Source organism: Telmatherina bonti (assembly GCF_933228915.1).
Source record: "Telmatherina bonti genome assembly, chromosome: 18".
NCBI classification, from domain to species: Eukaryota; Metazoa; Chordata; class Actinopteri; order Atheriniformes; family Telmatherinidae; genus Telmatherina; species Telmatherina bonti.
The window spans coordinates 3597543-3621382 of record NC_136616.1 but is presented as its reverse complement, the minus strand read 5'-3'; the positions used below and the strand labels follow the sequence as shown (position 1 = coordinate 3621382).

The following is a 23840-nucleotide window of genomic DNA, read 5'->3' as shown; positions in this document are numbered from 1 at the left end:
ACATAAAATAAATAAAATAAAACGCCGTAATTTCAGTCTTGTTATTAAATCGTATTTTAATGCTGAAAATACTTAAATGTGTAAACCTCTTTTTCAGCATTGGTAGACATGTTGCCGGTGAACGCGCTGGACAGGAACTAGTAATTAGCAGCCGTACGCTTCTACACCTTCTTCAATGAAGTGTGGTCCTGGAACATCTTCACTTTAAGGGGTGTGTAGCCCTCACCCTTCCCCTTAGCCTTTGTCCAAAGGAGAATTGGAAGACCCCTTGCCCCCACATGATTATGCAATATGGAGGGATAGGGCTAAGTGGAAGGGGGAGAACTGAGAATCACCCTTTATCTGGCATAGACTAGAATAGACACCGTTGATTTTACCACATCCACCTGACCTGCATCCTGTCACTGCAGATATCTAACCAGCCAATCAGAGGGCAGCATGTACACCTGCTGAGCTTCCATCTGAGCATCAGAATGAAGAAGAGAGATTTCAGGTTGCTGGTCTGATGAGTCTCCAGTTCAGCTCCACATTCACATGGTAGGATCAGAATCTACTGGAAACATCATGACAACATGGATCCATCCTGCCGTCCGGATCAACCACCATGACCATCCCTTTATGAGCACAGTGTAGAATCTTCTGATGGAAACTTCCAGCAGGATGAGGCACCATGTCACAAAGCTCACATCATCTCCACCATGACAATGAGTTCACTGTCCCCCAACAGCTCCACAGTCACCAGATCTACATCCAGCATAGCAGCTTTGGGATGAGGTGGAACGGGAGATTCTCATCATGATGAGGTGGAACGGGAGATTCTGAGGGTGATTTGGTGGAAGGGGATATTCTCATGGTGATTATGTGGAACGGGAAATTCTCATCATGGTGAGGTGGATTGGGAGATTCTCATGGTGATGAGGTGGAACGGGAAATTCTCATCATGATGAGGTGGAACGGGATATTCTCATCATGGTGAGGTGGATTGGGAGATTCTCATGGTGATGTGGTGGAACGGGAAATTCTCATCCTGATGAGGTGGAATGGGATATTCTCATGGTGATGTGGTGGAAAGGGAAATTCTCATCCTGATGAGGTGGAACGGGATATTCTCATCCTGATGAGGTGGAACGGGAGATTCTCATGGTGATGTGGTGGAAAGGGAAATTCTCATCCTGATGAGGTGGAACGGGATATTCTCATCCTGATGAGGTGGAACGGGAGATTCTCATCATGATGAGGTGGAACGGGAGATTCTCATCATGATGAGGTGGAACGGGATATTCTCATCATGATGAGGTGGAACGGGAGATTCTCATGGTGATGTTGTGGAAGGGGATATTCTCATGGTGATGTGGTGGAACGGGAAATTCTCATGGTGATGAAGTGGAACGTGAGATTCTCATAGTGATGTGGTGGAACGGGATATTCTCATCATGATGAGGTGGAACGGGAAATTCTCATGGTGATGAGGTGGAACGGGATATTCTCATGGTGATGAGGTGGAACGGGATATTCTCATGGTGATGTGGTGGAACGGGAAATTCTCATCCTGATGAGGTGGAACGGGATATTCTCATGGTGATGAGGTGGAACGGGATATTCTCATGGTGATGATGTGGAACGGGAAATTCTCATCATGATGAGGTGGAAAGGGAGAGTCTCATCAGGTTGAGGTGGCAAGGTAGATTCTCATGGTAATGTGGTGGAGCGGGATATTCTCATGGTGATGATGTGGAACGGGAAATTCTCATCATGATGAGGTGGAAAGGTAGTGTCTCATCATGATGAGGTGGCAAGGTAGATTCTCATGGTAATGTGGTGGAGCGGGATATTCTCATGGTGATGTCGTGGAACGGGTAATTCTCATGGTGATGTGGTGGAACGGGAGATTCTCATCATGATGAGGTCGAACGGGATATTCTCATCATGATGAGGTGGAATGGGAGATTCTCATGGTGATGGGGTGGAACGGGATATTCTCATGGTGATGAGGTGGAACGGGAAATTCTCATCATGATGAGGTGGAACGGGATATTCTCATGGTGATGTGGTGGAAAGGAAAATTCTCATCCTGATGAGGTGGAACGGGATATTCTCATGGTGATGAGGTGGAACGGGAAATTCTCATCATGATGAGGTGGAACGGGAAATTCTCATGGTGATGAGGTTGAACAGGAGATTCTCATCATGATGAGGTGGAAAGGTAAGATTCTCAGGGTGATGTGGTGGAAACGGAGATTCTCATGGTGATGAGGTGGAACGGGAGATTCTCATGGTGATGATGTGGAACGGGAAATTCTCATCATGATGAGGTGGAAAGGGAGAGTCTCATCATCATGAGTTGGCAAGGTAGATTCTCATGGTAATGTGTTGGAACCGGAGATTCTCATGGTGATGTGGTGGAACGAGTAATTCTCATGGTGATGTGGTGGAACGGGAGATTCTCATCATGATGAGGTGGAACGGGATATTCTCATGGTGATGTTGTGGAAGGGGATATTCTCATGGTGATGTGGTGGAACGGGAAATTCTCATGGTGATGAAGTGGAATGGGATATTCTCATCATGATGAGGTGGAACGGGAAATTCTCATCATTATGAGGTGGAACGGGAAATTCTCATGGTGATGAGGTGGAACAGGAGATTCTCATCATGATGAGGTGGAAAGGTAGATTCTCATGGTGATGTGGTGGAAACGGAGATTCTCATGGTGATGTGGTGGAACGGGAGATTCTCATGGTGATGTGGTGGAACGGGATATTCTCATGGTGATGTGGTGGAACGGGAGATGCTCATCATGATGAGGTGGAACGGGATATTCTCATCATGATGAGGTGGAACGGGAAATTCTCATGGTGATGAGGTGGAACAGGAGATTCTCATCATGATGAGGTGGAAAGGTAAATTCTCATGGTGATGTGGTGGAAACGGAGATTCTCATCATGATGAGGTGGAACGGGAAATTCTCGTCATGATGAGGTGGAACGGGATATTCTCATGGTGATGTGGTGGAAAGGAAAATTCTCATCCTGATGAGGTGGAAGGGGATATTCTCATGGTGATGAGGTGGAACGGGAAATTCTCATCATGATGAGGTGGAACGGGAAATTCTCATGGTGATGAGGTTGAACAGGAGATTCTCATCATGATGAGGTGGAAAGGTAGATTCTCAGGGTGATGTGGTGGAAACGGAGATTCTCATGGTGATGTGGTGGACCGGGATATTCTCATGGTGATGTGGTGGAACGGGTAATTCTCATGGTGATGTGGTGGAAAGGGAAATTCTCATCCTGATGAGGTGGAACGGGATATTCTCATGGTGATGATGTGGAACGGGAAATTCTCATCATGATGAGGTGGAAAGGTAGTGTCTCATCATGATGAGGTGGCAAGGTAGATTCTCATGGTAATGTGGTGGAGCGGGATATTCTCATGGTAATGTGGTGGAACGGGATATTCTCATGGTGATGAGGTGGAACGGGAAATTCTCATCATGATGAGGTGGAACGGGAAATTCTCATCATGATGAGGTGGAACGGGATATTCTCATGGTGATGAGGTGGAACGGGAAATTCTCATCATGATGAGGTGGAACGGGAAATTCTCATGGTGATGAGGTTGAACAGGAGATTCTCATCATAATGAGGTGGAAAGGTAGATTCTCAGGGTGATGTGGTGGAAACGGAGATTCTCATCCTGATGAGGTGGAACGGGAGATTCTCATGGTGATGATGTGGAACGGGAAATTCTCATCATGATGAGGTGGAAAGGGAGAGTCTCATCATGATGAGGTGGCAAGGTAGATTCTCATGGTAATGTGGTGGAGCGGGATATTCTCATGGTGATGTCGTGGAACGGGTAATTCTCATGGTGATGTGGTGGAACGGGAGATTCTCATCATGATGAGGTCGAACGGGATATTCTCATCATGATGAGGTGGAATGGGAGATTCTCATGGTGATGGGGTGGAACGGGATATTCTCATGGTGATGAGGTGGAACGGGAAATTCTCATCATGATGAGGTGGAACGGGATATTCTCATGGTGATGTGGTGGAAAGGAAAATTCTCATCCTGATGAGGTGGAACGGTATATTCTCATGGTGATGAGGTGGAGCGGGAAATTCTCATCATGATGAGGTGGAACGGGAAATTCTCATGGTGATGAGGTTGAACAGGAGATTCTCATCATGATGAGGTGGAAAGGTAAGATTCTCAGGGTGATGTGGTGGAAACGGAGATTCTCATGGTGATGAGGTGGAACGGGAGATTCTCATGGTGATGATGTGGAACGGGAAATTCTCATCATGATGAGGTGGAAAGGGAGAGTCTCATCATCATGAGTTGGCAAGGTAGATTCTCATGGTAATGTGTTGGAACCGGAGATTCTCATGGTGATGTGGTGGAACGAGTAATTCTCATGGTGATGTGGTGGAACGGGATATTCTCATGGTGATGTGGTGGAACGGGAAATTCTCATGGTGATGAAGTGGAATGGGATATTCTCATCATGATGAGGTGGAACGGGAAATTCTCATCATTATGAGGTGGAACGGGAAATTCTCATGGTGATGAGGTGGAACAGGAGATTCTCATCATGATGAGGTGGAAAGGTAGATTCTCATGGTGATGTGGTGGAAACGGAGATTCTCATGGTGATGTGGTGGAACGGGAGATTCTCATGGTGCTGTGGTGGAACGGGATATTCTCATGGTGATGTGGTGGAGCGGGAGATGCTCATCATGATGAGGTGGAACGGGAAATTCTCGTCATGATGAGGTGGAACGGGATATTCTCATGGTGATGTGGTGGAAAGGAAAATTCTCATCCTGATGAGGTGGAACGGGATATTCTCATGGTGATGAGGTGGAACGGGAAATTCTCATCATGATGAGGTGGAACGGGAAATTCTCATGGTGATGAGGTTGAACAGGAGATTCTCATCATGATGAGGTGGAAAGGTAGATTCTCAGGGTGATGTGGTGGAAACGGAGATTCTCATGGTGATGTGGTGGACCGGGTAATTCTCATGGTGATGTGGTGGAAAGGGAAATTCTCATCCTGATGAGGTGGAACGGGATATTCTCATGGTGATGATGTGGAACGGGAAATTCTCATCATGATGAGGTGGAAAGGTAGTGTCTCATCATGATGAGGTGGCAAGGTAGATTCTCATGGTAATGTGGTGGAGCGGGATATTCTCATGGTAATGTGGTGGAACGGGTAATTCTCATGGTGATGTGGTGGAACGGGAGATTCTCATCATGATGAGGTGGAACGGTATATTCTCATCATGATGAGGTGGAACAGGAGATTCTCATGGTGATGTGGTGGAACGGGTAATTCTCATGGTGATGTGGTGGAAAGGGAAATTCTCATCCTGATGAGGTGGAACGGGATATTCTCATGGTGATGATGTGGAACGGGAAATTCTCATCATGATGAGGTGGAAAGGTAGTGTCTCATCATGATGAGGTGGCAAGGTAGATTCTCATGGTAATGTGGTGGAGCGGGATATTCTCATGGTAATGTGGTGGAACGGGTAATTCTCATGGTGATGTGGTGGAACGGGAGATTCTCATCATGATGAGGTGGAACGGTATATTCTCATCATGATGAGGTGGAACGGGAGATTCTCATGGTGATGGGGTGGAACGGGATATTCTCATGGTGATGAGGTGGAACGGGAAATTCTCATCATGATGAGGTGGAACGGGAAATTCTCATCATGATGAGGTGGAACGGGATATTCTCATGGTGATGAGGTGGAACGGGAAATTCTCATCATGATGAGGTGGAACGGGAAATTCTCATGGTGATGAGGTTGAACAGGAGATTCTCATCATAATGAGGTGGAAAGGTAGATTCTCAGGGTGATGTGGTGGAAACGGAGATTCTCATCCTGATGAGGTGGAACCGGAGATTCTCATGGTGATGATGTGGAACGGGAAATTCTCATCATGATGAGGTGGAAAGGGAGAGTCTCATCATGATGAGGTGGCAAGGTAGATTCTCATGGTAATGTGGTGGAGCGGGATATTCTCATGGTGATGTCGTGGAACGGGTAATTCTCATGGTGATGTGGTGGAACGGGAGATTCTCATCATGATGAGGTCGAACGGGATATTCTCATCATGATGAGGTGGAATGGGAGATTCTCATGGTGATGGGGTGGAACGGGATATTCTCATGGTGATGAGGTGGAACGGGAAATTCTCATCATGATGAGGTGGAACGGGATATTCTCATGGTGATGTGGTGGAAAGGAAAATTCTCATCCTGATGAGGTGGAACGGTATATTCTCATGGTGATGAGGTGGAGCGGGAAATTCTCATCATGATGAGGTGGAACGGGAAATTCTCATGGTGATGAGGTTGAACAGGAGATTCTCATCATGATGAGGTGGAAAGGTAAGATTCTCAGGGTGATGTGGTGGAAACGGAGATTCTCATGGTGATGAGGTGGAACGGGAGATTCTCATGGTGATGATGTGGAACGGGAAATTCTCATCATGATGAGGTGGAAAGGGAGAGTCTCATCATCATGAGTTGGCAAGGTAGATTCTCATGGTAATGTGTTGGAACCGGAGATTCTCATGGTGATGTGGTGGAACGAGTAATTCTCATGGTGATGTGGTGGAACGGGATATTCTCATGGTGATGTGGTGGAACGGGAAATTCTCATGGTGATGAAGTGGAATGGGATATTCTCATCATGATGAGGTGGAACGGGAAATTCTCATCATTATGAGGTGGAACGGGAAATTCTCATGGTGATGAGGTGGAACAGGAGATTCTCATCATGATGAGGTGGAAAGGTAGATTCTCATGGTGATGTGGTGGAAACGGAGATTCTCATGGTGATGTGGTGGAACGGGAGATTCTCATGGTGCTGTGGTGGAACGGGATATTCTCATGGTGATGTGGTGGAACGGGAGATGCTCATCATGATGAGGTGGAACGGGAAATTCTCATGGTGATGAGGTGGAACAGGAGATTCTCATCATGATGAGGTGGAAAGGTAAATTCTCATGGTGATGTGGTGGAAACGGAGATTCTCATCATGATGAGGTGGAACGGGAAATTCTCGTCATGATGAGGTGGAACGGGATATTCTCATGGTGATGTGGTGGAAAGGAAAATTCTCATCCTGATGAGGTGGAACGGGATATTCTCATGGTGATGAGGTGGAACGGGAAATTCTCATCATGATGAGGTGGAACGGGAAATTCTCATGGTGATGAGGTTGAACAGGAGATTCTCATCATGATGAGGTGGAAAGGTAGATTCTCAGGGTGATGTGGTGGAAACGGAGATTCTCATGGTGATGTGGTGGACCGGGATATTCTCATGGTGATGTGGTGGAAACGGAGATTCTCATGGTGATGTGGTGGAACGGGTAATTCTCATGGTGATGTGGTGGAAAGGGAAATTCTCATCCTGATGAGGTGGAACGGGATATTCTCATGGTGATGATGTGGAACGGGAAATTCTCATCATGATGAGGTGGAAAGGTAGTGTCTCATCATGATGAGGTGGCAAGGTAGATTCTCATGGTAATGTGGTGGAGCGGGATATTCTCATGGTAATGTGGTGGAACGGGTAATTCTCATGGTGATGTGGTGGAACGGGAGATTCTCATCATGATGAGGTGGAACGGGATATTCTCATCATGATGAGGTGGAACGGGAGATTCTCATGGTGATGGGGTGGAACGGGATATTCTCATGGTGATGAGGTGGAACGGGAAATTCTCATCATGATGAGGTGGAACGGGATATTCTCATGGTGATGTGGTGGAAAGGAAAATTCTCATCCTAATGAGGTGGAACGGGATATTCTCATGGTGATGAGGTGGAACGGGAAATTCTCATCATGATGAGGTGGAACGGGAAATTCTCATGGTGATGAGGTTGAACAGGAGATTCTCATCATGATGAGGTGGAAAGGTAAGATTCTCAGGGTGATGTGGTGGAAAGGTAGATTCTCATGGTGATGAGGTGGAACGGGAGATTCTCATGGTGATGATGTGGAACGGGAAATTCTCATCATGATGAGGTGGAAAGGGAGAGTCTCATCATCATGAGTTGGCAAGGTAGATTCTCATGGTAATGTGGTGGAACCGGAGATTCTCATGGTGATGTGGTGGAACGGGAGATTCTCATGGTGATGTGGTGGAAAGGAAAATTCTCATCCTGATGAGGTGGAACGGTATATTCTCATGGTGATGAGGTGGAGCGGGAAATTCTCATCATGATGAGGTGGAACGGGAAATTCTCATGATGATGAGGTTGAACAGGAGATTCTCATCATGATGAGGTGGAAAGGTAAGATTCTCAGGGTGATGTGGTGGAAACGGAGATTCTCATGGTGATGAGGTGGAACGGGAGATTCTCATGGTGATGATGTGGAACGGGAAATTCTCATCATGATGAGGTGGAAAGGGAGAGTCTCATCATCATGAGTTGGCAAGGTAGATTCTCATGGTAATGTGTTGGAACCGGAGATTCTCATGGTGATGTGGTGGAACGAGTAATTCTCATGGTGATGTGGTGGAACGGGAGATTCTCATCATGATGAGGTGGAACGGGATATTCTCATGGTGATGTTGTGGAAGGGGATATTCTCATGGTGATGTGGTGGAACGGGAAATTCTCATGGTGATGAAGTGGAATGGGATATTCTCATCATGATGAGGTGGAACGGGAAATTCTCATCATTATGAGGTGGAACGGGAAATTCTCATGGTGATGAGGTGGAACAGGAGATTCTCATCATGATGAGGTGGAAAGGTAGATTCTCATGGTGATGTGGTGGAAACGGAGATTCTCATGGTGATGTGGTGGAACGGGAGATTCTCATGGTGCTGTGGTGGAACGGGATATTCTCATGGTGATGTGGTGGAACGGGAGATGCTCATCATGATGAGGTGGAACGGGAAATTCTCATGGTGATGAGGTGGAACAGGAGATTCTCATCATGATGAGGTGGAAAGGTAAATTCTCATGGTGATGTGGTGGAAACGGAGATTCTCATCATGATGAGGTGGAAACGGAAATTCTCGTCATGATGAGGTGGAACGGGATATTCTCATGGTGATGTGGTGGAAAGGAAAATTCTCATCCTGATGAGGTGGAACGGGATATTCTCATGGTGATGAGGTGGAACGGGAAATTCTCATCATGATGAGGTGGAACGGGAAATTCTCATGGTGATGAGGTTGAACAGGAGATTCTCATCATGATGAGGTGGAAAGGTAGATTCTCAGGGTGATGTGGTGGAAACGGAGATTCTCATGGTGATGTGGTGGACCGGGATATTCTCATGGTGATGTGGTGGAAACGGAGATTCTCATGGTGATGTGGTGGAACGGGTAATTCTCATGGTGATGTGGTGGAAAGGGAAATTCTCATCCTGATGAGGTGGAACGGGATATTCTCATGGTGATGATGTGGAACGGGAAATTCTCATCATGATGAGGTGGAAAGGTAGTGTCTCATCATGATGAGGTGGCAAGGTAGATTCTCATGGTAATGTGGTGGAGCGGGATATTCTCATGGTAATTTGGTGGAACGGGTAATTCTCATGGTGATGTGGTGGAACGGGAGATTCTCATCATGATGAGGTGGAACGGGATATTCTCATCATGATGAGGTGGAACGGGAGATTCTCATGGTGATGGGGTGGAACGGGATATTCTCATGGTGATGTGGTGGAACGGGAAATTCTCATCATGATGAGGTGGAACGGGATATTCTCATGGTGATGTTGTGGAAAGGAAAATTCTCATCCTAATGAGGTGGAACGGGATATTCTCATGGTGATGAGGTGGAACGGGAAATTCTCATCATGATGAGGTGGAACGGGAAATTCTCATGGTGATGAGGTTGAACAGGAGATTCTCATCATGATGAGGTGGAAAGGTAAGATTCTCAGGGTGATGTGGTGGAAAGGTAGATTCTCATGGTGATGAGGTGGAACGGGAGATTCTCATGGTGATGATGTGGAACGGGAAATTCTCATCATGATGAGGTGGAAAGGGAGAGTCTCATCATCATGAGTTGGCAAGGTAGATTCTCATGGTAATGTGGTGGAACCGGAGATTCTCATGGTGATGTGGTGGAACGGGAGATTCTCATGGTGATGTGGTGGAACGGGATATTCTCATGGTGATGTGGTGGAACGGGATATTCTCATGGTGATGAGGTGGAACGGGAAATTCTCGTCATGATGAGGTGGAACGGGAAATTCTCATGATGATGAGGTTGAACAGGAGATTCTCATCATGATGAGGTGGAAAGGTAAGATTCTCAGGGTGATGTGGTGGAAACGGAGATTCTCATGGTGATGAGGTGGAACGGGAGATTCTCATGGTGATGATGTGGAACGGGAAATTCTCATCATGATGAGGTGGAAAGGGAGAGTCTCATCATCATGAGTTGGCAAGGTAGATTCTCATGGTAATGTGTTGGAACCGGAGATTCTCATGGTGATGTGGTGGAACGAGTAATTCTCATGGTGATGTGGTGGAACGGGAGATTCTCATCATGATGAGGTGGAACGGGATATTCTCATGGTGATGTTGTGGAAGGGGATATTCTCATGGTGATGTGGTGGAACGGGAAATTCTCATGGTGATGAAGTGGAATGGGATATTCTCATCATGATGAGGTGGAACGGGAAATTCTCATCATTATGAGGTGGAACGGGAAATTCTCATGGTGATGAGGTGGAACAGGAGATTCTCATCATGATGAGGTGGAAAGGTAGATTCTCATGGTGATGTGGTGGAAACGGAGATTCTCATGGTGATGTGGTGGAACGGGAGATTCTCATGGTGCTGTGGTGGAACGGGATATTCTCATGGTGATGTGGTGGAACGGGAGATGCTCATCATGATGAGGTGGAACGGGAAATTCTCATGGTGATGAGGTGGAACAGGAGATTCTCATCATGATGAGGTGGAAAGGTAAATTCTCATGGTGATGTGGTGGAAACGGAGATTCTCATCATGATGAGGTGGAAACGGAAATTCTCGTCATGATGAGGTGGAACGGGATATTCTCATGGTGATGTGGTGGAAAGGAAAATTCTCATCCTGATGAGGTGGAACGGGATATTCTCATGGTGATGAGGTGGAACGGGAAATTCTCATCATGATGAGGTGGAACGGGAAATTCTCATGGTGATGAGGTTGAACAGGAGATTCTCATCATGATGAGGTGGAAAGGTAGATTCTCAGGGTGATGTGGTGGAAACGGAGATTCTCATGGTGATGTGGTGGACCGGGATATTCTCATGGTGATGTGGTGGAAACGGAGATTCTCATGGTGATGTGGTGGAACGGGTAATTCTCATGGTGATGTGGTGGAAAGGGAAATTCTCATCCTGATGAGGTGGAACGGGATATTCTCATGGTGATGATGTGGAACGGGAAATTCTCATCATGATGAGGTGGAAAGGTAGTGTCTCATCATGATGAGGTGGCAAGGTAGATTCTCATGGTAATGTGGTGGAGCGGGATATTCTCATGGTAATTTGGTGGAACGGGTAATTCTCATGGTGATGTGGTGGAACGGGAGATTCTCATCATGATGAGGTGGAACGGGATATTCTCATCATGATGAGGTGGAACGGGAGATTCTCATGGTGATGGGGTGGAACGGGATATTCTCATGGTGATGTGGTGGAACGGGAAATTCTCATCATGATGAGGTGGAACGGGATATTCTCATGGTGATGTTGTGGAAAGGAAAATTCTCATCCTAATGAGGTGGAACGGGATATTCTCATGGTGATGAGGTGGAACGGGAAATTCTCATCATGATGAGGTGGAACGGGAAATTCTCATGGTGATGAGGTTGAACAGGAGATTCTCATCATGATGAGGTGGAAAGGTAAGATTCTCAGGGTGATGTGGTGGAAAGGTAGATTCTCATGGTGATGAGGTGGAACGGGAGATTCTCATGGTGATGATGTGGAACGGGAAATTCTCATCATGATGAGGTGGAAAGGGAGAGTCTCATCATCATGAGTTGGCAAGGTAGATTCTCATGGTAATGTGGTGGAACCGGAGATTCTCATGGTGATGTGGTGGAACGGGAGATTCTCATGGTGATGTGGTGGAACGGGATATTCTCATGGTGATGTGGTGGAACGGGATATTCTCATGGTGATGAGGTGGAACGGGAAATTCTCGTCATGATGAGGTGGAACGGGATATTCTCATGGTGATGTGGTGGAACGAGTAATTCTCATGGTGATGTGGTGGAACGGGAGATTCTCATCATGATGAGGTGGAACGGGATATTCTCATGGTGATGAGGTGGAACGGGAAATTCTCGTCATGATGAGGTGGAACGGGATATTCTCATGGTGATGTGGTGGAACGAGTAATTCTCATGGTGATGTGGTGGAACGGGAAATTCTCGTCATGATGAGGTGGAACGGGATATTCTCATGGTGATGTGGTGGAACGAGTAATTCTCATGGTGATGAGGTGGAAGGGGATATTCTCATGGTGATGTGGTGGAACGGGAAATTCTCATGGTGATGAAGTGGAATGGGATATTCTCATCATGATTGGGTGGAACGGGAAATTCTCATCATTATGAGGTGGAACGGGAAATTCTCATGGTGATGAGGTGGAACAGGAGATTCTCATCATGATGAGGTGGAAAGGTAGATTCTCATCATGATGTGGTGGAAACGGAGATTCTCATGGTGATGTGGTGGAACGTGAGATTCTCATAGTGATGTGGTGGAACGGGAGATGCTCATCATGATGAGGTGGAACGGGATATTCTCATCATGATGAGGTGGAACGGGAAATTCTCATGGTGATGAGGTGGAACGGGATATTCTCATGGTGATGTGGTGGAACGGGAAATTCTCATCCTGATGAGGTGGAACGGGATATTCTCATGGTGATGAGGTGGAACGGGATATTCTCATGGTGATGATGTGGAACGGGAAATTCTCATCATGATGAGGTGGAAAGGGAGAGTCTCATCAGGTTGAGGTGGCAAGGTAGATTCTCATGGTAATGTGGTGGAGCGGGATATTCTCATGGTGATGATGTGGAACGGGAAATTCTCATCATGATGAGGTGGAAAGGTAGTGTCTCATCATGATGAGGTGGAAAGGGAGAGTCTCATCATCATGAGTTGGCAAGGTAGATTCTCATGGTAATGTGTTGGAACCGGAGATTCTCATGGTGATGTGGTGGAACGAGTAATTCTCATGGTGATGTGGTGGAACGGGAGATTCTCATCATGATGAGGTGGAACGGGATATTCTCATGGTGATGTTGTGGAAGGGGATATTCTCATGGTGATGTGGTGGAACGGGAAATTCTCATGGTGATGAAGTGGAATGGGATATTCTCATGATGAGGTGGAACGGGAAATTCTCATCATTATGAGGTGGAACGGGAAATTCTCATGGTGATGAGGTGGAACAGGAGATTCTCATCATGATGAGGTGGAAAGGTAGATTCTCATGGTGATGTGGTGGAAACGGAGATTCTCATGGTGATGTGGTGGAACGGGAGATTCTCATGGTGATGTGGTGGAACGGGATATTCTCATGGTGATGTGGTGGAACGGGAGATGCTCATCATGATGAGGTGGAACGGGATATTCTCATCATGATGAGGTGGAACGGGAAATTCTCATGGTGATGAGGTGGAACAGGAGATTCTCATCATGATGAGGTGGAAAGGTAAATTCTCATGGTGATGTGGTGGAAACGGAGATTCTCATCATGATGAGGTGGAACGGGAAATTCTCGTCATGATGAGGTGGAACGGGATATTCTCATGGTGATGTGGTGGAAAGGAAAATTCTCATCCTGATGAGGTGGAACGGGATATTCTCATGGTGATGAGGTGGAACGGGAAATTCTCATCATGATGAGGTGGAATGGGAAATTCTCATGGTGATGAGGTTGAACAGGAGATTCTCATCATGATGAGGTGGAAAGGTAGATTCTCAGGGTGATGTGGTGGAATGGGTAATTCTCATGGTGATGTTGTGGAAGGGGATATTCTTATGGTGATGTGGTGGAACGGGAAATTCTCATGGTGATGAAGTGGAATGGGATATTCTCATCATGATGAGGTGGAACGGGAAATTCTCATCATTATGAGGTGGAACGGGAAATTCTCATGGTGATGAGGTGGAACAGGAGATTCTCATCATGATGAGGTGGAAAGGTAGATTCTCATCATGATGTGGTGGAAACGGAGATTCTCATGGTGATGTGGTGGAACGTGAGATTCTCATAGTGATGTGGTGGAACGAGAGATGCTCATCATGATGAGGTGGAACGGGATATTCTCATCATGATGAGGTGGAACGGGAAATTCTCATGGTGATGAGGTGGAACGGGATATTCTCATGGTGATGTGGTGGAACAGGAAATTCTCATCCTGATGAGGTGGAACGGGATATTCTCATGGTGATGAGGTGGAACGGGATATTCTCATGGTGATGATGTGGAACGGGAAATTCTCATCATGATGAGGTGGAAAGGGAGAGTCTCATCAGGTTGAGGTGGCAAGGTAGATTCTCATGGTAATGTGGTGGAGCGGGATATTCTCATGGTGATGATGTGGAACGGGAAATTCTCATCATGATGAGGTGGAAAGGTAGTGTCTCATCATGATGAGGTGGCAAGGTAGATTCTCATGGTAATGTGGTGGAGCGGGATATTCTCATGGTGATGTGGTGGAACGGGTAATTCTCATGGTGATGTGGTGGAACGGGAGATTCTCATCATGATGAGGTCGAACGGGATATTCTCATCATGATGAGGTGGAACGGGAGATTCTCATGGTGATGGGGTGGAACGGGATATTCTCATGGTGATGAGGTGGAACGGGAAATTCTCATCATGATGAGGTGGAACGGGATATTCTCATGGTGATGTGGTGGAAAGGAAAATTCTCATCCTGATGAGGTGGAACGGGATATTCTCATGGTGATGAGGTGGAACGGGAAATTCTCATCATGATGAGGTGGAACGGGAAATTCTCATGGTGATGAGGTTGAACAGGAGATTCTCATCATGATGAGGTGGAAAGGTAAGATTCTCAGGGTGATGTGGTGGAAACGGAGATTCTCATGGTGATGAGGTGGAACGGGAGATTCTCATGGTGATGTTGTGGAAGGGGATATTCTCATGGTGATGTGGTGGAACGGGAAATTCTCATGGTGATGAAGTGGAATGGGATATTCTCATCATGATGAGGTGGAACGGGAAATTCTCATCATTATGAGGTGGAACGGGAAATTCTCATGGTGATGAGGTGGAACAGGAGATTCTCATCATGATGAGGTGGAAAGGTAGATTCTCATCATGATGTGGTGGAAACGGAGATTCTCATGGTGATGTGGTGGAACGTGAGATTCTCATAGTGATGTGGTGGAACGGGAGATGCTCATCATGATGAGGTGGAACGGGATATTCTCATCATGATGAGGTGGAACGGGAAATTCTCATGGTGATGAGGTGGAACGGGATATTCTCATGGTGATGTGGTGGAACGGGAAATTCTCATCCTGATGAGGTGGAACGGGATATTCTCATGGTGATGAGGTGGAACGGGATATTCTCATGGTGATGATGTGGAACGGGAAATTCTCATCATGATGAGGTGGAAAGGGAGAGTCTCATCAGGTTGAGGTGGCAAGGTAGATTCTCATGGTAATGTGGTGGAGCGGGATATTCTCATGGTGATGATGTGGAACGGGAAATTCTCATCATGATGAGGTGGAAAGGTAGTGTCTCATCATGATGAGGTGGCAAGGTAGATTCTCATGGTAATGTGGTGGAGCGGGATATTCTCATGGTGATGTGGTGGAACGGGTAATTCTCATGGTGATGTGGTGGAACGGGAGATTCTCATCATGATGAGGTCGAACGGGATATTCTCATCATGATGAGGTGGAATGGGAGATTCTCATGGTGATGGGGTGGAACGGGATATTCTCATGGTGATGAGGTGGAACGGGAAATTCTCATCATGATGAGGTGGAACGGGATATTCTCATGGTGATGTGGTGGAAAGGAAAATTCTCATCCTGATGAGGTGGAACGGGATATTCTCATGGTGATGAGGTGGAACGGGAAATTCTCATCATGATGAGGTGGAACGGGAAATTCTCATGGTGATGAGGTTGAACAGGAGATTCTCATCATGATGAGGTGGAAAGTTAAGATTCTCAGGGTGATGTGGTGGAAACGGAGATTCTCATGGTGATGAGGTGGAACGGGAGATTCTCATGGTGATGATGTGGAACGGGAAATTCTCATCATGATGAGGTGGAAAGGGAGAGTCTCATCATCATGAGTTGGCAAGGTAGATTCTCATGGTAATGTGGTGGAACCGGAGATTCTCATGGTGATGTGGTGGAACGAGTAATTCTCATGGTGATGTGGTGGAACGGGAGATTCTCATCATGATGAGGTGGAACGGGATATTCTCATGGTGATGTTGTGGAAGGGGATATTCTCATGGTGATGTGGTGGAACGGGAAATTCTCATGGGGATGTGCTGGAACAGGATATTCTCATGGTGATGTGGTGGAAAGGAAAATTCTCATTCTGATGAGGTGGAACGGGATATTCTCATGGTGATGAGGTGGAACGGGAAATTCTCATCCTGATGAGGTGGAACGGGAAATTCTCATGGTGATGAGGTTGAACGGGAAATTCTCATCATGATGAGGTGGAACGGGAAATTCTCATGGTGATGAGGTTGAACAGGAGATTCTCATCATGATGAGGTGGAAAGGTAAGATTCTCAGGGTGATGTGGTGGAAACGGAGATTCTCATGGTGATGAGGTGGAACGGGAGATTCTCATGGTGATGATGTGGAACGGGAAATTCTCATCATGATGAGGTGGAAAGGGAGAGTCTCATCATCATGAGTTGGCAAGGTAGATTCTCATGGTAATGTGTTGGAACCGGAGATTCTCATGGTGATGTGGTGGAACGAGTAATTCTCATGGTGATGTGGTGGAACGGGAGATTCTCATCATGATGAGGTGGAACGGGATATTCTCATGGTGATGTTGTGGAAGGGGATATTCTCATGGTGATGTGGTGGAACGGGAAATTCTCATGGTGATGAATTGGAATGGGATATTCTCATCATGATGAGGTGGAACGGGAAATTCTCATCATTATGAGGTGGAACGGGAAATTCTCATGGTGATGAGGTGGAACAGGAGATTCTCATCATGATGAGGTGGAAAGGTAGATTCTCATGGTGATGTGGTGGAAACGGAGATTCTCATGGTGATGTGGTGGAACGGGAGATTCTCATAGTGATGTGGTGGAACGGGATATTCTCATGGTGATGTGGTGGAACGGGAGATGCTCATCATGATGAGGTGGAACGGGATATTCTCATCATGATGAGGTGGAACGGGAAATTCTCATGGTGATGAGGTGGAACAGGAGATTCTCATCATGATGAGGTGGAAAGGTAAATTCTCATGGTGATGTGGTGGAAACGGAGATTCTCATCATGATGAGGTGGAACGGGAAATTCTCGTCATGATGAGGTGGAACGGGATATTCTCATGGTGATGTGGTGGAAAGGAAAATTCTCATCCTGATGAGGTGGAACGGGATATTCTCATGGTGATGAGGTGGAACGGGAAATTCTCATCATGATGAGGTGGAACGGGAAATTCTCATGGTGATGAGGTTGAACAGGAGATTCTCATCATGATGAGGTGGAAAGGTAAGATTCTCAGGGTGATGTGGTGGAAACGGAGATTCTCATGGTGATAAGGTGGAACGGGAGATTCTCATGGTGATGATGTGGAACGGGAAATTCTCATCATGATGAGGTGGAAAGGGAGAGTCTCATCATCATGAGTTGGCAAGGTAGATTCTCATGGTAATGTGTTGGAACCGGAGATTCTCATGGTGATGTGGTGGAACGAGTAATTCTCATGGTGATGTGGTGGAACGGGAGATTCTCATCATGATGAGGTGGAACGGGATATTCTCATGGTGATGTTGTGGAAGGGGATATTCTCATGGTGATGTGGTGGAACGGGAAATTCTCATGGTGATGAAGTGGAATGGGATATTCTCATCATGATGAGGTGGAACGGGAAATTCTCATCATTATGAGGTGGCACGGGAAATTCTCATGGTGATGAGGTGGAACAGGAGATTCTCATCATGATGAGGTGGAAAGGTAGATTCTCATGGTGATGTGGTGGAAACGGAGATTCTCATGGTGATGTGATGGAACGGGAGATTCTCATGGTGATGTGGTGGAACGGGATATTCTCATGGTGATGTGGTGGAACGGGAGATGCTCATCATGATGAGGTGGAACGGGATATTCTCATCATGATGAGGTGGAACGGGAAATTCTCATGGTGATGAGGTGGAACAGGAGATTCTCATCATGATGAGGTGGAAAGGTAAATTCTCATGGTGATGTGGTGGAAACGGAGATTCTCATCATGATGAGGTGGAACGGGAAATTCTCGTCATGATGAGGTGGAACGGGAAATTCTCATGGTGATGAGGTTGAACAGGAGATTCTCATCATGATGAGGTGGAAAGGTAGTGTCTCATCATGATGAGGTGGCAAGGTAGATTCTCATGGTAATGTGGTGGAGCGGGATATTCTCATGGTAATGTGGTGGAACGGGTAATTCTCATGGTGATGTGGTGGAACGGGAGATTCTCATCATGATGAGGTGGAACGGGATATTCTCATCATGATGAGGTGGAACGGGAGATTCTCATGGTGATGGGGTGGAACGGGATATTCTCATGGTGATGAGGTGGAACGGGAAATTCTCATCATGATGAGGTGGAACGGGATATTCTCATGGTGATGTTGTGGAAAGGAAAATTCTCATCCTGATGAGGTGGAACGGGATATTCTCATGGTGATGAGGTGGAACGGGAAATTCTCATCATGATGAGGTGGAACGGGAAATTCTCATGGTGATGAGGTTGAACAGGAGATTCTCATCATAATGAGGTGGAAAGGTAGATTCTCAGGGTGATGTGGTGGAAACGGAGATTCTCATCCTGATGAGGTGGAACGGGAGATTCTCATGGTGATGATGTGGAATGGGAAATTCTCATCATGATGAGGTGGAACGGGAAATTCTCATGGTGATGAGGTTGAACAGGAGATTCTCATCATGATGAGGTGGAAAGGTAAGATTCTCAGGGTGATGTGGTGGAAATGGAGATTCTCATGGTGATGAGGTGGAACGGGAGATTCTCATGGTGATGATGTGGAACGGGAAATTCTCATCATGATGAGGTGGAAAGGGAGAGTCTCATCATCATGAGTTGGCAAGGTAGATTCTCATGGTAATGTGTTGGAACCGGAGATTCTCATGGTGATGTGGTGGAACGAGTAATTCTCATGGTGATGTGGTGGAACGGGAGATTCTCATGGTGATGTTGTGGAAGGGGATATTCTCATGGTGATGTGGTGGAACGGGAAATTCTCATGGTCATGAAGTGGAATGGGATATTCTCATCATGATGAGGTGGAACGGGAAATTCTCATCATTATGAGGTGGAACGGGAAATTCTCATGGTGATGAGGTGGAACAGGAGATTCTCATCATGATGAGGTGGAAAGGTAGATTCTCATGGTGATGTGGTGGAAACCGAGATTCTCATGGTGATGTGGTGGAACGGGAGATTCTCATGGTGATGTGGTGGAACGGGATATTCTCATGGTGATGTGGTGGAACGGGAGATGCTCATCATGATGAGGTGGAACGGGATATTCTCATCATGATGAGGTGGAACGGGAAATTCTCATGGTGATGAGGTGGAACAGGAGATTCTCATCATGATGAGGTGGAAAGGTAAATTCTCATGGTGATGTGGTGGAAACGGAGATTCTCATCATGATGAGGTGGAACGGGAAATTCTCGTCATGATGAGGTGGAACGGGATATTCTCATGGTGATGTGGTGGAAAGGAAAATTCTCATCCTGATGAGGTGGAACGGGATATTCTCATGGTGATGAGGTGGAACGGGAAATTCTCATCATGATGAGGTGGAACGGGAAATTCTCATGGTGATGAGGTTGAACAGGAGATTCTCATCATGATGAGGTGGAAAGGTAGATTCTCAGGGTGATGTGGTGGAAACGGAGATTCTCATGGTGATGTGGTGGACCGGGATATTCTCATGGTGATGTGGTGGAACGGGTAATTCTCATGGTGATGTGGTGGAAAGGGAAATTCTCATCCTGATGAGGTGGAACGGGATATTCTCATGGTGATGATGTGGAACGGGAAATTCTCATCATGATGAGGTGGAAAGGCAGTGTCTCATCATGATGAGGTGGCAAGGTAGATTCTCATGGTAATGTGGTGGAGCGGGATATTCTCATGGTAATGTGGTGGAACGGGTAATTCTCATGGTGATGTGGTGGAACGGGAGATTCTCATCATGATGAGGTGGAACGGGATATTCTCATCATGATGAGGTGGAACGGGAGATTCTCATGGTGATGGCGTGGAACGGGATATTCTCATGGTGATGAGGTGGAACGGGAAATTCTCATCATGATGAGGTGGAACGGGATATTCTCATGGTGATGTTGTGGAAAGGAAAATTCTCATCCTGATGAGGTGGAACGGGATATTCTCATGGTGATGAGGTGGAACGGGAAATTCTCATCATGATGAGGTGGAACGGGAAATTCTCATGGTGATGAGGTTGAACAGGAGATTCTCATCATAATGAGGTGGAAAGGTAGATTCTCAGGGTCATGTGGTGGAAACGGAGATTCTCATGGTGATGAGGTGGAACGGGAGATTCTCATGGTGATGATTTGGAACGGGAAATTCTCATCATGATGAGGTGGAAAGGGAGAGTCTCATCATGATTAGTTGGCAAGGTAGATTCTCATGGTAATGTGGTGGAACCGGAGATTCTCATGGTGATGTGGTGGAACAGGACATTCTCATGGTGATGTGGTGGAGCGGGATATTCTCATGGTGATGTGGTGGAACGGGAAATTCTCATCCTGATGAGGTGGAATGGGAAATTCTCATGGTGATGTGGTGGAAAGGGAAATTTTCATCCTGATGAGGTGGAACGGGATATTCTCATGGTTGTGAGGTAGAACGGGAAATTCTCATCATGATGAGGTGGAACGGGATATTCTCATCCTGATGAGGTGGCAAGGTAGATTCTCATGGTAATGTCGTGGAGCGGGATATTCTCATGGTGATGTGGTGGAATGGGTAATTCTCATGGTGATGTGGTTGAACGGGAGATTCTCATCATGATGATGTGGAACGGGATATTCTCATCATGATGAGGTGGCAAGGTAGATTCTCATGGTAATGTCGTGGAGCGGGATATTCTCATGGTGATGTGGTGGAAGGGGATATTCTCATGGTGATGTGGTGGAACGGGAAATTCTCATGGTGATGAAGTGGAATGGGATATTCTCATCATGATGAGGTGGAACGGGAAATTCTCATCATTATGAGGTGGAACGGGAAATTCTCATGGTGATGAGGTGGAACAGGAGATTCTCATCATGATGAGGTGGAAAGGTAGATTCTCATGGTGATGTGGTGGAAACGGAGATTCTCATGGTGATGTGGTGGAACGGGAGATTCTCATGGTGATGTGGTGGAACGGGATATTGTCATGGTGATGTGGTGGAACGGAAATTCTCATGGTGATGAGGTAGAACGGGAAATTCTCATCATGATGAGGTGGAAGGGGATATTCTCATCATGATGAGGTGGAACGGGAGATTCTTATGGTGATGTTGTGTAACGGGATATTCTCATGGTGATGTGGTGGAACGGGATATTCTCATGGTGATGATGTGGAACGGGAAATTCTCATCATGATGAGGTGGAAAGGGAGAGTCTCATCATGTTGAGGTGGCAAGGTAGATTCTCATGGTAATGTGGTGGAGCGGGATATTCTCATGGTAATGTGGTGGAAACGGAGATTCTCATCATGATGAGGTGGAACGGGAAATTCTCATGGTGATGTGGTGGAAACGGAGATTCTCATCATGATGAGGTGGAACGGGAAATTCTCGTCATGATGAGGTGGAACGGGATATTCTCATGGTGATGTGGTGGAAAGGAAAATTCTCATCATGATGAGGTGGAACGGGAAATTCTCATGGTGATGAGGTTGAACAGGAGATTCTCATCATGATGAGGTGGAAAGGTAGATTCTCAGGGTGATGTGGTGGAAACGGAGATTCTCATGGTGATGTGGTGGACCGGGATATTCTCATGGTGATGTGGTGGAACGGGTAATTCTCATGGTGATGTGGTGGAAAGGGAAATTCTCATCCTGATGAGGTGGAACGGGATATTCTCATGGTGATGATGTGGAACGGGAAATTCTCATCATGATGAGGTGGAAAGGTAGTGTCTCATCATGATGAGGTGGCAAGGTAGATTCTCATGGTAATGTGGTGGAGCGGGATATTCTCATGGTAATGTGGTGGAACGGGTAATTCTCATGGTGATGTGGTGGAACGGGAGATTCTCATCATGATGAGGTGGAACGGGATATTCTCATCATGATGAGGTGGAACGGGAGATTCTCATGGTGATGGGGTGGAACGGGATATTCTCATGGTGATGAGGTGGAACGGGAAATTCTCATCATGATGAGGTGGAACGGGATATTCTCATGGTGATGTTGTGGAAAGGAAAATTCTCATCCTGATGAGGTGGAACGGGATATTCTCATGGTGATGAGGTGGAACGGGAAATTCTCATCATGATGAGGTGGAACGGGAAATTCTCATGGTGATGAGGTTGAACAGGAGATTCTCATCATGATGAGGTGGAAAGGTAGATTCTCAGGGTGATGTGGTGGAAACGGAGATTCTCATGGTGATGAGGTGGAACGGGAGATTCTCATGGTGATGTGGTGGAACGAGTAATTCTCATGGTGATGTGGTGGAACGGGAGATTCTCATCATGATGAGGTGGAACGGGATATTCTCATGGTGATGTTGTGGAAGGGGATATTCTCATGGTGATGTGGTGGAACGGGAAATTCTCATGGTGATGAAGTGGAATGGGATATTCTCATCATGATGAGGTGGAACGGGAAATTCTCATCATTATGAGGTGGAACGGGAAATTCTCATGGTGATGAGGTGGAACAGGAGATTCTCATCCTGATGAGGTGGAAAGGTAGATTCTCATGGTGATGTGGTGGAAACGGAGATTCTCATGGTGATGTGGTGGAACGGGAGATTCTCATGGTGATGTGGTGGAACGGGAGATTCTTATGGTGATGTTGTGTAACGGGATATTCTCATGGTGATGTGGTGGAACGGGATATTCTCATGGTGATGATGTGGAACGGGAAATTCTCATCATGATGAGGTGGAAAGGGAGAGTCTCATCATGTTGAGGTGGCAAGGTAGATTCTCATGGTAATGTGGTGGAGCGGGATATTCTCATGGTAATGTGGTGGAAACGGAGATTCTCATCATGATGAGGTGGAACGGGAAATTCTCATGGTGATGTGGTGGAAACGGAGATTCTCATCATGATGAGGTGGAACGGGAAATTCTCGTCATGATGAGGTGGAACGGGATATTCTCATGGTGATGTGGTGGAAAGGAAAATTCTCATCATGATGAGGTGGAACGGGAAATTCTCATGGTGATGAGGTTGAACAGGAGATTCTCATCATGATGAGGTGGAAAGGTAGATTCTCAGGGTGATGTGGTGGAAACGGAGATTCTCATGGTGATGTGGTGGACCGGGATATTCTCATGGTGATGTGGTGGAACGGGTAATTCTCATGGTGATGTGGT

At 46.4% G+C, this 23840-nt stretch overlaps 1 protein-coding gene across 1 annotated transcript in view; it reads left to right on the top strand.

Moving 5' to 3' along the window:
* The window catches only part of LOC306768997 (leucine-rich melanocyte differentiation-associated protein), a gene marked incomplete at both ends in the record, with an annotated part of 349585 nt that overhangs the window by 89025 nt on the left and 236720 nt on the right, over positions 1-23840 (top strand). The window lies entirely within an intron of this gene.